Consider the following 11,786-nt stretch of genomic DNA (forward strand, 5'->3'; position numbering starts at 1 on the left):
CTGAGGACATTGCTACGGCTGCTGCAAAGAAGGCTGGCTCCTTCTCCGTGTAAGAAAATTACTCACACTAGAGGGTATGCAATATCTTTACAGGATCACTGCTATACTTGGAATTCCCTCCCTGTCTCCTGCTTTCTTGACTGTACTAACTTGCAGATATTTAAATTTAATATGGACGGACATCTTGCTGCTCAACTCCCCACAGTTTCTTGTTAGACATGATCATAAATAGTAGCCCCTTATGTTCCAAGTGGTAATATGCCTTGTTTAGAATGAAAAAGAGTACAAAAAAAAAAAAAAGTTTGATGGCGTTTTCTGATATCATATAACATTCGTTGTTCTCAATGTGTTGCAGTGAAAATCTTTCTACCTCAACTCGTTGTGTGTGATACGCCACGAACCCTATTTAGGTTTAACCAGCTTCTTCCGAATGAGGAAGTTCCATGGGAGTATGGAATTCATTAGCGGTCCCCAGTCGTATGGCCCTCGGGCCAAGATCGAGGTACCCAGTACTGGCACGGAAAATTCTGTAGACCGTCCAGCCGTCCTTCCTTGCTTGCTTGCTTGATTGGATTAGGTTAAATGTATCTTGTTCTCTCTCAGTGGAGGAGAAATCTTTCACGACTGAGACAATTTTAAACTTTTGTTCCTTTTCTCGAGATTAAAAAACGACCCTGGTGTCCCGTGGGAAGTCATTGTAAATAGGAACTCTTGTAGGGAGGTGTCGACGTCCTCCTACATACAGGGACTGGAATTGTTAAATTGGTCACCCATTTTAGTAATGGCCAGGCTCAGCGTTGCTTAACTTCGGTGATCTGATATGATGGGAACGGGTGTGTCAATGTAATTGTGCCGTATGACTCGTTGCCATGATCATGATTCATATAAAAAAAGAAATATCCCTGCCAGAAAAAACAATCTAAAAGCTCGTTTTGACATATTTAGCCATTGTTAGTCTCAGCCTGATTTAAAAAAAAAAAAAAAATACCGAAACGAAACGATGTTTGGATTATCTACCTTTAGACTCATTCAATAAGATTTGATAAATTTTTGACGAAATTATTTTCAAAAGCAGACAAAGACAGCTGTCAGAATTCGATTGCCATCTGTTTTTTTTTATTATTATTAAAGTTAGTTAAAATTGAATTGTACAGATATCGCATCATCATCATTATCATCATCATTCTATGCACTGGTATCTGTTATTTTTTACTTTTTTTTAACAAGGGGAGTAACTGCTTATAAAGGCCAAAAGGTAACTCGAGGATAAGGGAAGTGTGGCTTTATAGAGATATAGGCTTCTCTCTGGTGTGGGTAATTTCTCAACACTGTAATTGGAACCCTTACCAATATCCCTAATATATTTGCTCCAGTTCACGTTCCCTATGAATGTTAAGCTGAGTTTGAATAATGAGCCCTCATGTAGGAGTTTGTTTGTCTTGACAATCGGTGGCCGAGAAAGTTTTTTTTTTCTTGTAATTGTTAAAGGAAAGAAGTTTTGCCTTAGTAGCAGTAAATGTAATCATCCCCTTACTGCACGATTCGATTATCGATTATTGACAGAAGGTTGTTTTCTACGATTTCTGTCATTGCTTTACATATGTGTACGTTCGGTTTCCCATCACACTAAATAGAGCAGATTTGCTAGTTGTGTGGAAAGCACTAAGATTAGCAGTTAGATTTTTTGTTTCGTTCTTTTTTGAACCCAGTAACCAGGGGAATGGGAAGAGGTAGAAAGAGAAAGAGATATTTAAAAAAAAATGTTATACACGTATTTTTAGCACTTCTATTTTATTGTCCATGTCCTCGGACAATGCCGAGTAACCATACTAACGTCTGTGTGTATGTATATATATATATATACACACACACGTGTATGTATGTATGTGTGTGTGCGTGTGTGTATATATATATATATAATATATATAAATATATATATATATAGTAAGTTATAAAATATATATGGCGATTAAGCTACACTGAATATTCCGCGTTTCATCCACTTTAAGACTCTTCAGGCTTATGCACATAAACCTGAAGAGTCCTAGAGTGGATGAAATGCAGAATAATCAGTGTAGCTTAATCGCCATATACATTTTATAACTTACTAACTAGCTCTACCTACGTATTGAGCACTTTTGAAGTAAATACCTAAAGTTTACGCATAAATTTATACATTCGTATATTAATTTTATGTGAGTAAATGAAGTAGTTATATATATATATGTAAATATACTCACGTACACACATGCGTATGGTTACTGCGCTACAAAATATATGCTGTCAAAAAAGTAGACATTTTGACACGTTGAAAAATATGTGGTAAGATAAATAAGATCTTGATATATGGAATATAGACTTTTTATCATTTATTTGTATACCAGCCTGGGTGACCGGCGTTGCCTGGGAGTTTGGAGGTGTGCGTTGAGCAAAAAAAAGAAAAATAGTTTAATATTTTTTTTTTTTTTGCTCAACACATACTGGACTCATATAGCTCAACACATACCAGTCTTATATAACTAAACACACACTAGTCTCATATAGCTCAACACACACTGATCTCATATAGCTCAACACATACTGGTCTCATATAGCTCAACACACACTAGTCTCATATAGCTCAACACACACTGGTCTTATATAGCTCAACACACACTGGTCTCATATAGCTCAACACACACTGGTCTCATATAGCTCAACACATACTGGTCTCATATAGCTCAACACACACTGGTCTCATATAGCTCAACACATACTGGTCTCATATAGCTCAACACATACTGGTCTCATATAGCTCAACACCCACTGGTCTTATATAGCTCAACACATACTGGTCTCATATAGCTCAACACACACTAGTCTCATATCGCTAAACACAAACTGGTCTTATATAGCTCAACACACACTGGTCTCATATAGCTCAACACATACTGGTCTCATATAGCTCAACACACACTAGTCTCATATAGCTCAACACACACTAGTCTCATATAGCTAAACACATACTGGTCTTATATAGCTCAACACACACTGGTCTCATATAGCTCAACACATACTGGTCTCATATAGCTCAACACACACTAGTCTCATATAACTAAACACATACTGGTCTTATATAGCTCAACACATACTGGTCTTATATAGTTCAACGCATACTGGTCTCATATAGCTCAACACCCACTGGTCTTATATAGCTCAACAAATACTGGTCTCATATAGCTCAACACATACTGGTCTCATATAGCTCAACACACACTGGTCTTATATAGCTCAACACACACTGGTCTCATATAGCTCAACACATACTGGTCTCATATAGCTCAACACATACTGGTCTCATATAGCTCAACACACACTAGTCTCATATAGCTAAACACATACTGGTCTTATATAGCTCAACACACACTGGTCTCATATAGCTCAACACATACTGGTCTCATATAGCTCAACACACACTAGTCTTATATAGCTAAACACATACTGGTCTTATATAGCTCAACACACACTGGTCTCATATAGCTCAACAAATACTGGTCTCATATAGCTCAACACATACTGGTCTCATATAGCTCAACACACACTGGTCTCATATAGCTCAACAAATACTGGTCTCATATAGCTCAACACACACTGGTCTCATATAGCTCAACACATGCTGGTCTCATATAGCTCAACACATACTTGTCTCATATAGCTCAACACATACTTGTCTCATATAGCTGAACACATACTGGTCTCATATAGTTCAACACATACTGGTCTCATATAGTTCAACACACACTGGTCTAATATAGCTCAACACATACTGGTCTCATATAGCTCAACACATACTTGTCTCATACAGAGTTCAAGTGTTAACCCCATGTAAAGGGACCCTTTATTTTTGAGAACTGTAACGTGCATCCAGGAGATAAGCGCCTGCGACATGTGCGAGATCTTCGCCCAGCTACCGAGGTGCGTCACACAACTACAGAAGAAAGCAGTGAAGCGTCTAGCGATGAGCTGCCGATGCACAGATTCAGTGAGCCCCCTCCAGAGACTGATAGCGATACTTCATCTGATTAGGCGGAACCAGATCCAGAGACCGAATCTGAAACAGTGAATGTACCTCTTCGCAGAAGCACACACACTAAAAGGCCCCCCCCCCCAGTGCTCTCTATGTGATCATCAGATCAGGGGGGAGTGTAACGTGCATCCAGGAGATAAGCGCCCGCGTGTTTGCGTGTTGTGTGGCTACGTGAGAGAGACGGATGAGGGGAAAAGACTTACCTCGAGACCAGCTCAGCGTTACCGACCAAAAATAGAAAAGAAAGACCAAGATGGCGGCCGCCGTCTTTTGTAAAGTATGATGTCTCGCAAAGTCACACAAATTCTCGGAATATGCAAATTTAGCCGGCCTAGAACGACGATAAAAGCGGGTGATGAAAAAGACGTGGGGAGAGCGACGATTGAGTTGGCCGGGGAATCGTGTGGCTGTTGCTTCTTGTGCCGTGTGAGGATATTTTACCGTTGTTGGATTCCGTGCAGAACCGGTGTATAAAGATTATTGAATTGCTGCAACATTTATAACATCTTTTCCTGAACTTACCGTGTTAAAGAGAGAGTCGGGCGCCATCTTGAATTTTTCCTTACACATTTCTGTTACAAGCTATTTCGGCCATTTGGCCTCTAGGACTATGACCGAGTCGAAATTTGACTTAAAGCTCATATCCGAGTTTGACGGGTCCACGTCCATCGTCGACTGGGTTGAAAGGGTCGAGCTGACGTGCGACCTTTGTGAGGTTAAAAGGGTATGCACTGTGATTCCCCTGAGATTGGCTGGGGGTGCCTTGAGTGTATATCAGCAACTCAGTGCTGCTGAAAAGGGAGATGTCACCGCAATTAAAGCTGCTCTGTACAAGGCATTTGCCATGGATCCTTGTACGGCCTATGAAAAATTTGCTTCCCGAAAACTTCTACCGGAGGAAAGCGTGGACATTTTCTTCGCTGAGTTAAAGAAACTCGCAGTTCTGTTCGGTGGAGGGGTGTCGGAGCGGACGCTCGCGTACGCGTTTGTGGCGGGCCTTCCCACTCGGGTGAAGCAGCTACTGAGAGCCTCAACCAGCGTTTCAACAACGACCATGGGATACTTGATGGAACGTGCTCGAGCCATCATCAAAGATGAGGACCTGGGGGAACCAGTTGTGATGGCGACACAGACAGGCCAGATTGGCGCTCGGGAGATTCCGAATCAGAACCCTGCAAGCAATGGGAAATGTTTTCGCTGCAGCCAACGCGGACATTTTGCAAGGAATTGCACCAACAGGGGGCGTGTGCACTGTTTTAATTGTGGCGGTTTGGGGCATCTAGCTCAAAACTGTGTGGGAAACGTATCAGGGGAGAGGACGTCAGCGCCGCCCTGCTCTCCGAGCAAAATTTGAACAAGGCGCAACCAGTGATGACCGTCTACGTAAACAGGATACCCTGCTCAGCACTTCTCGACTCAGGCTGTTCGCATACTATAGTGAGCGCCAGGCTGTGTCCAAGTTGGACTAAGAGGAAGATCAAAGTCACCACAATAGGAGGCGAGACCCAGACATGCTGTGGAGCTGGAACTGTCAAGATCTACACAGACACCGGTGCAGCCACTAAGATCAATGTGCTCGTGACCCAAGGAAATCTCCTGGGGTTTGACCTGTTGCTCGGATACGATGCCATCAAGGCGCTGGGGGGAGTCGCAATTCATCGGGATGGAAAGGTGCGATTCTTGGAGGCCCCAGTGTGTGCAGCGCTCCATATCGATCGGCCGGATTTTACAGTGGACTACGACTCGCGCAAGAGGGCCTGGATTGCATCTTGGAAGTGGACCAAAGGAATGGCACCGACTAAACTCAAGAATCGGGTTGCAGAGTACCCTATACCCAGTGAGGCCCGAGCAGAATATGAAAGGGAACTAAAGGCGTGGATCCAAGATGGCTGGTTAATCCCCTACCCTGAGGACAAGCTTGGGCCTCCCAAGGGTCTAATACCCTTGATGGCAGTAGTCCAGCATAACAAGTCGAAAGTACGGCCTGTGCTGGACTATAGGGAGCTTAACAAGCATATTGAAGCCTACACTGCCGATGCTGACGTATGCGCCAGTAAGTTGAGGGAATGGCGTCAGAAAGGCACTAATGTCTCGATATTGGATTTGCGAAAAGCCTATTTACAGGTGCGAGTTGATGAGACGTTGTGGCTGTTCCAGACAGTTTGGTTCCAGGGGCAGAGGTACTGCCTTACACGCCTTGGCTTTGGCCTAAATGTGGCACCACAGATCATGAAGACTACTGTCAACACAGTATTGTCCCAAGAAAAGCCCATGAGGGACTCAACGTCAGCTTACATTGATGACGTATACATCAATGAAGATGTACAGTCTGCGTCGTCTGTCAAAGAAAAGTTGGCTCAGTTTGGTCTGGAATGCAAGAATCCCGAACGCTTAAGGGAAGGAGCACGTGTATTGGGATTGGATGTTTATGAAGAAGATGGCACCCTACAATGGAGGCGTGGCAGTGAAATTCCAAGCATCCCCAACCTCGTTACAAGGCGGACCGTTTTTTCTTGGTGTGGAAAACTTGTTGGTCACTTACCGGTCTGTGGCTGGCTCTGCGCAGCTGTTGGTGTAATTAAACGCAGAGCAAATTTAACAACCACGGGTTGGGATGACATATCCGATGATGATTAAAGAGACACTGGAGAGAGTGAACAAGAAGGACCCTGCCTGTGGGCGGTGGTGTGTTAACGGAGACAACGTAGGTGTGTGGGTTGATGCCAGTTCTTTGGCGTTGGGAGTATCGTTGGAGCAAGGAGGAAACGTGTTCGAGGATGCGTGTTGGCTGCGGCCCGTAACAGATTCTCAGCATATCAACCTGGCAGAGCTGGACACTGTTGTAAAGGGGGTAAATCTGGCCCTGCAGTGGCAGTCTAAGAAGTTGATCTTGTACACAGATTCTCTCTGTGTCTACCACTGGGTGTCTGACACACTTTCAGGACGGACACGAATCTGTACCAAGGCAGCAAACGAAATGTTAATACGGAGAAGGCTAGACATGCTAAAAAACCTGGTATCTGAGTATGGGCTATCACTGAGCGTCACTCTGGTTCCATTCCATTGTAATCGTGCTGACCAACTGACCCGTGTACCTCACAAATGGTATGAAGCCGCGAAGATGGGAATGGAGATTACTGCTCGATCTTGTGCAGTTGCAATCGACCCATATCAAATACAAAAAATTCATGCACAGAGCGGACATCCGGGTATCAAGAGGACCCTTTATTTTGTGAGGCGCGTATACCCAGCAGTGACCAAGATGGATGTCAGACAGATCGTCAGAAAATGTGAGGCTTGCCAGTCTATTGATCCTGCACCAGTACATAGAAGCTGTACATAGAAGCTAGAAATAACATTAAGAAAGAAATAGCGACAGCTAAGAGAGAATTTACGGAAACCACTAAAAAGCGCATCGAAGCACAAAAACTAGGAACTCGAGACTTCTGGAAAATCTACAACAGTGTAGTAAATAATGGGCAATCAACAATTCCCCCACTAACCAACAATCACGAGGTTGTCTACTCAGCAACCGACAAGGCTAACATGCTTGCCAGTCGGTTTGCCTCAAACTCCACACTGGACCCTTCCAACCACCCCCTACCTGACTTTCCTATGCGGACAGACGCCACACTAGACGATCTGAAAACCACCCCTGCTCAGGTGCATGCTATCATAAAAAACCTTGACACCTCAAAAGCATGTGGACCCGATCTTATCCCAGCTGTGCTATTAAAAAAGTGCTCAGCCGAAGTAGCTCCAGTTCTCTCCAAACTCTACAACAAATGTCTTAATGAAGCTTGCTTTCCGGGCTGTTGGAAAACTGCTTCTGTTGTACCAGTATTCAAGAATTCTGGCGAAAGGACAGACCCATCAAATTATCGCCCCATTAGCCTCCTCCCACTTTTTGCCAAAATATTTGAGACCATAATTAACCATGCTCTAGTCCATCATCTTACAGATACTAAACTACTGACTGACAAACAATATGGATTTAGACAAGCCCGTTCCACAGCAGACATCCTCACCGTGATCTCTGAACGTATATACCAATCACTGGACAAAGCGGGGGAAGGCAGAGCGGTAGCTCTAGATATATCTAAGGCTTTTGACAGGGTATGGCATGAGGGTCTCCTCAGGAAGATTAGATCTTACGGTATCACTGGTAGAATACTTAACATAATTAAATCCTTCTTAGATAAGAGAAAAATCCAGGTAGTCCTCGACGGTCGCACATCTAAACAATATGATATAAATGCGGGAGTGCCCCAGGGTTCTATCCTTGGACCTCTATTGTTCCTGATATTCATAAATGACCTCCCCGACAACATTGCCTCTGAGATGGGTATATATGCTGATGACACTACACTCTATGGCAGACACGACAGGAAGACGAATGAACACATTTCTAAAGAAATGGCAGAAACACTAGAGGAAGACCTCCAATCTGTAGTGGAATGGGGACAAAAGTGGTTGGTCGCGTTCAATGCTGCCAAGACTAAACTAGTTTCATTCAATAATTACAAGAAACCCTCTCTACCACCAATAGCAATGGCCAACGACCCTTTATCTGAGAGTCCATCTTTCAAACTCCTTGGCCTAACGTTCACAGGAAACATGAGTTGGAACAATTACATTGAAGGCATTGCCAGGGCCGCTGCAAGAAAGGTAGGCTCTCTCTACCGTGCTAGAAAACTACTAACACCCGAAAGTATCCTGTACCTCTATAAGGCCACCATTCGCCCATGTATGGAGTATTGCTGCCACATCTGGGCTGGTGCATCTGCTACTAGTCTCTCGCTCCTTGACAAGGTTCAAAAGAGAGTCGCAAATCTGATAGGCCCTGAACTGGCATCTAAGCTTCAGCCTCTGTCCCATCGACGAAATGTTGCATCCCTCTGCCTGTTCTACAAGTATTTTAGTGGTGAATGCTCTGATGAACTGCAATCACTTGTGCCCCCACGACGCGAGCACCCTCGACAAACCCGACAGGCTACTAGATCCCACCCCCACACTGTAGAGGTCCCTAGATGTAAAAGATCTTTTTACTCCAATAGTTTCTTCCCCAGAACCGCAAGACTCTGGAATTCCATTCCAGGTCCCTGCTTCCCCAACAGTACTGACGTGCAGAAGTTCAAGTGTAACGTGAACCGACACCTTGCTGCCCAAATCCCTACATAGTACCCCAGTAGTTGTTACCCCTGATAGTAGCCCCCTACACCAAAGTGGCAATTTGCCTTGTTTGGGGTGAAAATGTAATAAAAAAAAAAAAAAAAAAAAAGAGCGATGGCAGAAGGGTCGCTTGGAAGTTGAGAGTGCGTGGCAGCGGCTGGCTATGGATATTACCCATTACAGTAGCAAGCCCTTTCTAACTCTCATTGATTGCGGGCCTATGAGATTTGCGGTGTGGCGGCAGATGACCAGACAGGATTCAGCAAATGTTGTTCGCCACCTATCATCCATTTTTTTTGAGCGAGGTGCGCCGGAAGAGCTCCTGACTGACAATGATGCAGCGTTTTGTAGCCAGCAAGTTCGGCAGTTGTTAGATGAGTGGGGCGTCCGACTACGGTTGCGATGTGCGCATGTGCCGTCAGGAAATGGCATTGCTGAAAGAAGACATCGCAGCATCAAGAGAATTGCTGCCAGGAAGCGATGTACTATTGCGGAAGCCACATATTGGTACAACATTACGCCAAAGGACGGGACGTCCCCTTCAACCGCACCTGCGAATGCTATTTACACGTACCGAGTCGGAGTGAAGGGAATCAACACTACGCAGCCAGCTGACAAGGGAACATATAACAGATATGAAGTGGGAGATTCAGTGTGGATGCGGCCCCCAGGAAATCGGTGCACCGACAAGTTTAAGCGAGGACAAATATCTGGAGTGATTAGCCAGCAGTCTGTTTTGGTCGATGGAACCCCACGACATGTGCGAGATCTTCGCCCAACTACCGAGGTGCGTCACACAACTACAGAAGAAAGCAGTGAAGCGTCTAGCGATGAGCTGCCGATGCACGGATTCAGTGAGCCCCCTCCAGAGACTGATAGCGATACTTCATCTGATGAGGCGGAACCAGATCCAGAGTCCGAATCTGAAACAGTGAATGTACCTCTTCGCAGAAGCACACACACTAAAAGGCCCCCCCCAGTGCTCTCTATGTGATCATCAGATCAGGGGGGGAGTGTAATGTGCATCCAGGAGATAAGCGCCCGCGTGTTTGCGTGTTGTGTGGGTACGTGGGAGAGACGGATGAGGGGAAAAGACTTACCTCGAGACCAGCTCAGCGTTACCGACCAAAAATAGAAAAGAAAGACCAAGATGGCGGCCGCCATCTTTTGTAAAGTATGATGTCTCGCAAAGTCACACAAATTCTCGGAATATGCAAATTTAGCCAGCCTAGAACGACGATAAAAGCGGGTGATGAAAAAGACGTGGGAGAGCGACGATTGAGTTGGCCGGGGAATCGTGTGGCTGTTGCTTCTTGTGCCGTGTGAGGATATTTTACCATTGTTGGATTCCGTGCAGAACCGGTGTATAAAGATTATTGAATTGCTGCAACATTTATAACATCTTTTCCTGAACTTACCGTGTTAAAGAGAGAGTCGGGCGCCATCTTGAATTTTTCCTTACACATTTCTGTTACAAGAACTACGACTGAAGGGAAATGAAACAAAAGAAGAAAAAACATATTTTTGTCTAGTCTGTAGTTGTTCTTTTAGGAAGAAGAAACATGCTGAGACACATAATAAGCACCTGACAAATATACTCTGTGAACCAAGTGCAAAGGATATTAAAACAATTGTACTTAAAGGGACGGTTAGAATCTTTAAAAAAATCTCTCAGTTGGAATATATAAAATAGTGGATGAATGTTTGGCATTTGGTAGGATGCCCCATCCCTCACTTAAACAAAATGATAAGAAAAAAAAATGAGGAATTGAATTCTTGTGAAATATGTGGTTCTTTTTTTTTCTTTTGTTTTGTCAAATCTTGTATGTTGGATCATACGCGAACATGTCTGAACAGAGCTGAAAAAGAGAAACAGACCAAATATCAAGGTCTCATGTATGATATGAAAAGAAACTGGAATCTTAAGGAGATATCAGTCATGCCAGTTATTATAGGTGCCACAGTGCTTATGAAGAAGAACCTGAAGTCCTACCTAACTAATATTCCTGGTGAACCAAGTGCAAAAGAGATCCAAACAATTGCACTTAAGGGAACAACGAGGATACTAAAAAGGTCTCAGTTAGTTTCAATAAAAAGCAGGGGAATATTGGCAGCTTGTTTGGCTGTCCCATACCCAGCATTACAATCTTCAAAGAAACATAATACAAAAAAAATAGCGAGAACTTGAATGCCTACTAGACACTATCTTCGAGTGTTTAAGGTCTCTCTGTACAGGAGTTTGTCAGAATAACCTGGCACGAGGATATGTTTCTCTACAAGTAAACCCTGAACAAATATTCAATATCACATAGTATTCACTGCCCGAATAATATCTCCTTTTTGTGGCTAAGCCATGTTAGCTTTTACAAGGAATGGTGCACCTTCTCCAAGTGATGTTACTTCAAGTAATAGCACAAAGCTGGATACTCCACCAGACTAGATAAATTCTTGTTCTGGAATCTATTAAGACTAAGAGAGAGAAACGAAATATATAATATATACTACAACAACCTGCTTGGATATGTTTACATTTCAACATGATTACACT

The sequence above is a fragment of the Euprymna scolopes genome, chromosome 21 (assembly GCF_053919585.1).
Source record: "Euprymna scolopes isolate OS-2025 chromosome 21, ASM5391958v1, whole genome shotgun sequence".
NCBI classification, from domain to species: domain Eukaryota; kingdom Metazoa; phylum Mollusca; class Cephalopoda; order Sepiida; family Sepiolidae; genus Euprymna; species Euprymna scolopes.